Here is a 6,068-nt window from a genome sequence, read left to right on the forward strand (position 1 = left end):
TCTTTCGAATTGAATAAGTGATACCTTTTTGGAAAGCCTGAAATGTACACATTATAATCCAGAAAGAATCCTGGAACATTTGCATTCCATCTTCTTGTTTTACATGACTTTAGAAAAATACCCATGAAAAATGCTGTTCAATAAAATAGTAGTTTTTTTTTAGAAAATCAAAATAAAAAACGAAAGTGGAATTAATGCATATGTTTCATGTTCTATATGTTTCTTGAGGTTTAATATGTAGTTTTTAATCAAATTTGTTTTCACTATGGCCCTTCTCCAACCTGGCATGTGTAAATAAGGTACTCCCCAAAGCTTAATTAGGATCTGAGACTATAATTCTTAAACACCTTGGCAAAACTGTGCTCTGGTTGACGGATTTATAATTATAATTACACATTTCACATTCCACAATAAGATTTCGTTGGGATTTTGGTCTACAGACTGAGCTAGACATGGAAAAGTGTCGACCTTTTCGGATAAAATTCCATTCCTAGCGAGCTTTCTTGCGTGTTTCAGATCATTATCTTGTTGATAGATTTTTTTGCAAGGCATTTTTTAATAGTAATATTACTGTATTGTATTAAAAAGTTTGATTGCACACACTACTTTATGAAATACGTCAATACGAGGCTAGGAAGTAAGAGTTTATATGGGCTGTAGCTCTTAAGGGTCAACCCAACATGCCCAATGTTGTTTTTTTCTAGAATTTGGGCAGTTATCAGATATCTGTGAACGCCAAACATATTCTTTTGAGTCTTCCTTACCATATAAAACAACTTTGCACTCATCTGTCAAAAGTATTTTTCGGACTGTGACACGGCCCAGTCCACATGCCACATGTCCTCATTTTTCAAAACATGAGTCGTGTACCCATGTGCTTTTATTCTCAAACGCGTAGCTTCCGGGGACCTCTTGCAACTAAATAATGTGTAATCAGTCGTGTATTAACTATCAAAACACTTTCAGAGCGATATAAAATAGTTTTCATAACTTTTGAGGATATTGAAGACCTTGGTCTTGCCTTCAACCATCTTCGACCATCTACTAAAAGACAATTTTTTCGCATAAAAAATCATTTTTCAGGGTGCTTCTTTTAGTTTAAACTATTTAATATAACAGTAAAAGCACATTTAAATTAGTTTTGAATTCCATTATACCTCCTGATTTTAGTTTTTAGTCTAATTCTTAAGTCTCCCATATTAGATTATATCAATGATTACTTCTACGCTCCAAAAACAAAAGTACCGTTACATTTAAACATTTCTTTCATCAAAATATTCAATATATAAATTAAGCTTACTGACGGTAACTTTTTTGAATTGATTTAATTTGTTTTTTAATTTTTTTTTAATTTTTGCACCCAGCACTACTATTTTATTGAACAGCATTTTTCATGGGTATTTTTCTAAAGTCATCTAAAACAAGAAGATGGAATGCAAATGTTCCAGGATTCTTTCTGGATTATAATGTGTACATTTCAGGCTTTCCAAAAAGGTATCACTTATTCAATTCGAAAGACTGGAAGGGTCTCAAAAATAGTTGTGAAAATTGTGTGGCGCGGCACTACTATTTCATTGAACACAACTGTATGTACCTTGCTTTGACATGGACATGCATAATTACACAAACATTTGTACATATTTACAGACACACACATTTATTTTTCCTTTTGAAATTAAACCAAATGATTTCACCACATACGATGCAATGATTTTTCTCGCGGCACACAAGCTTAAAAGAGAGAGAGAAAAAGAGACGCCAACGAAACCGAAGCTGTCGCCATTTTCGTTTTGTACAGCTTCACACACACAATAAAGAACGAAATCATTTTATAAAACTCGATCAAAACTTTTACGAAATATAGAAATTACCAATTAAGCAAACCTGATAAAACATTTAACTCGCTTTGAAACTCACACAAGTTGAAAAGGGCGACAGTAAAAGAAATTCACTTCTCCTCGTGCTGAAACTTATTCTACTACGCAGTCGCGGACGCTCGGCATCGAGTCGAAGAAACACAGCATTCAGAAAAAACATAGCAGAGGACAAAACCAAAAAAATCGGACCTTGCGCTAACGCTAAGAGAGAGACAAAAAGAGACGCCAACGAAACAGACGCCATTTTGTTTTTGTGAACCTTCACACACAAGCAATAAATTCATTTACAAATTTTCTATCAAAAATTGTACGAAACATGCGCTGTAAAATTTAAGCCAACCGAATAGTACATTTAAATTGCTATAGAACTTCGGTGTTCCCATGAATTTCGCTGCAAATTAAACATAATTAGACTCCAGATATCCCGAACTTTAAAACTTTTAAACATAATATCACAAAAAACCTCATTCAAATCCCAACAAAGAATTAAAGCTTTGCTAATAACTTAATGTTTCGAATGCTTAACTTACAAGTCGTTTTGTCCAAAAAATAGTTTCACTTACATATTTTATTTAAGTTTTGGCACTTTAATTCGTTTTATTTCACAATTAATCGGACACTTTTAGAGCTCATTGCGTTTCGCCTGCTATTTCGATTCTGGCACTGCCGGCATAAATGGGTCGCTCTTTATAGATTTTGGACAAGCCTCGCATTCATTTTACGAAAAACTAAGAAAAGCTGTGTACAGCAAACTGTGAAGATCTTTTTCTCGCTCGCACAATCATACCACGTCCGTTTCGCCATATACATATGTATGTACATATGTACATATGTATGGACATGCTGCGCTGCAAACATCTCTATCTCGCTCGCACAGCTCAAGCGGCAGGAGGAGAGCATAAGAGACAGCACCAACTGCACCAACACACACACAAAGGAAGTTTCCGAAGTATACACATTAAAATTTCGGTGAACCACACTTTACCGTTCTTCTCTTGAGGGAAAACTTATTCTACCACGCAGTCGCCGGCGCCCGGCATCGAGTCGCCTAAACACAGCGTTCAGAATCAAAAAAGCAGAGGACAAAAGCAAGCAAAACTGATTCTGCGCTTACGGCTTTTCCTTATTCCTCTCTATATATCTGGTCACATACACACACACACCCACTTATTGCATTGGTAGGGGTGAGGTGTCGTTTAGGGATGGGTATGGCCAATATTGTATCGTTTATACATACAATTCGTATGTAATCATCTAATTAGCCTCCAAGGAAACAATTAAAATAACAATAAGCATTCTTAAACTAGGTTTAAATTGTACCTATGTATGTAAGTATGGAAGAAACATATTGATTTTTGTTCAATTTTGTTAATTTCTCCTCATGAATGCCGCGATTATACATACATACATACATATGTATGTACCTTGCTTTATGGCATGGACATGCATAATTACACAAACATACATATGTACATATTTACAGACACACACATTTACTTGTCCTTTTGAAATGAAACCAAATGATTTCACCACATACGATGCAATGATTTTTCTCGCGGCACACAAGCTTAAAAGAGAGAGAGAAAAAGAGACGCCAACGAAACCGACGCTGTCGCCATTTTCGTTTTGTAGAACGAAATCATTTTATAAAACTCGATCAAAACTTTTACGAAATATAGAAATTACCAATTAAGCAAACCTGATAAAACATTTAACTCGCTTTGAAACTCACACAAGTTGAAAAGGGCGACAGTAAAAGAAATTCACTTCTCCTCGTGCTGAAACTTATTCTACTACGCAGTCGCGGACGCTCGGCATCGAGTCGAAGAAACACAGCATTCAGAAAAAACAAAGCAGAGGACAAAACCAAACCAATCGGACCTTGCGCTAACGCTAAGAGAGAGACAAAAAGAGACGCCAACGAAACAGACGCTGTCGCCATTTTGTTTTTGTGAACCTTCACACACAAGCAATAAATTCATTTACAAATTTCGATCAAAAATTGTACGAAACATGCGCTGTAAAATTTAAGCCAACCGAATAGTACATTTAAATTGCTATAGAACTTCGGTGTTCCCATGAATTTCGCTGCAAATTAAACATAATTTAGCACAATATCACAAAAAACCTCATTCAAATCCCAACAAAGAATTAAAGCTTTGCTAATAATTTAATGTTTCGAATGCTTAACTTACAAGTCGTTTAGTCCAAAAAAATGGTTTCACTTACATATTTTATTTAAGTTTTGGCACTTTAATTCGTTTTATTTCACAATTAATCGGACACTTTTAGAGCTCATTGCAGTTCGCCTGCTATTTCGATTCTGGCATTGCCGGCATAAATGGGTCGCTCTTTATAGATTTCGGACAAGCCTCGCATTCATTTTACAAAAAACTAAGAAAAGCTGTGTACAGCAAACTGTGAAGATCTTTTTCTCGCTCGCACAATCATACCACGTCCGTTTCGCCATATATGGACATGCTGCGCTGCAAACATCTCTATCTCGCTCGCACAGCCCAAGCGGCAGAAGGAGAGCATAAGAGACAGCACCAACTGCACCAACACACACACGAAGGAAGTTTCCGAAGTATACACATTAAAATTTCGGTGAACCACACTTTACCGTTCTTCTCTTGATGGAAAACTTATTCTACCACGCAGTCGCCGGCGCCCGGCATCGAGTCGCCTAAACACAGCGTTCAGAATCAAAAAAGGAGAGGACAAAAGCAAGCAAAACGGACCCTGGGCTAACGGTTCTTCCTTGTTCCGCTCTATATACATATGTATGTGTGCATAGGTATAATGATATATAGAACATATATTTGCGCACTTGCAGACAAACACTCCGAATGCAATGGTAGGGGGGTAAGAGATGCGCACTGAAATGTATCGTATAGCCAATATTGTATCGTTTATACATTCGTATGTAAATTCAATCAAAGTTTGAGTCCCTATCATCTTATAAGCCTCCAAGGAAAACAATACAAAAATTTTCTCAAACTAGAATTTAATTGTACCTATTTATGTACATTGTACATACATATGTATGGCATGGACATGCATAAATACACATACATACATACATACATATGTACATACATATGTAAATTGCTTTGGCATGGACATGCATAATTACACAAACATATGTACATATTTACAGACACACACATTTACTTTTCCTTTTGAAATTAAACCAAATGATTTCACCACATACGATGCAATGATTTTTCTCGCGGCACACAAGCTTAAAAGAGAGAGAGAAAAAGAGACGCCAACGAAACCGACGCTGTCGCCATTTTCGTTTTGTAGAACGAAATCATTTTATAAAACTCGATCAAAACTTTTACGAAATATAGAAATTACCAATTAAGCAAACCTGATAAAACACTTAACTCGCTTTGAAACTCACACAAGTTGAAAAGGGCGACAGTAAAAGAAACTTCACTTCTCCTCGTGCTGAAACTTTTTCTACTACGCAGTCGCGGCCGCTCGGCATCGAGTCGAAGAAACACAGCATTCAGAAAAAACAAAGCAGAGGACAAAACCAAACCAATCGGACCTTGCGCTAACGGCTTTTCCTTATTCCTCTCTATATATCTGGTCATATATACACACACACACACCCACCTAGAGCATTGGTAGGGTGGAGGCAAGAGATGCGCAATGGAATGTCGTTTAGGGATGGGTATAGCCAATATTGTATCGTTTACACATTCCTATGTATGTACATTCAATAAAAGTTTGATTCCTGGGCGCTTGCGCATCAACTAATTTACTTATTAAATCCAAGAAAAGATGTACCCGTCCGGGGCAGCACTAGTGCTGTTCACTGACCTGTTCAAAGACCTCCCACATATTTTTATTTTCTGTTTAAACAAATAAAAGAATAAACTGTTTAACCGTTTTAACTTTCAGCGGGAAACGGAAGTTGCCTGCGAGTATCGATAGTAACGTTGGCAACAATCCAAATAAATCGAAATAATCTATATTAATTATAATTATTTGTTTATGTATATACAGGTATCAAACAATAAATCGCATTACTCTTACTTTATGAAAATTTTAACTTATTTTACAAACATTATTATTATTATTCGTTTATATATTCGGTATATTTTCAGTATATTTTTAAAATGATAAGGTATATTTTGCTATATTTTTTAGTGTCATGCGGTATATTTTATCGACACA

This window comes from Drosophila subobscura, chromosome A, assembly GCF_008121235.1.
Source record: "Drosophila subobscura isolate 14011-0131.10 chromosome A, UCBerk_Dsub_1.0, whole genome shotgun sequence".
NCBI classification, from domain to species: domain Eukaryota; kingdom Metazoa; phylum Arthropoda; class Insecta; order Diptera; family Drosophilidae; genus Drosophila; species Drosophila subobscura.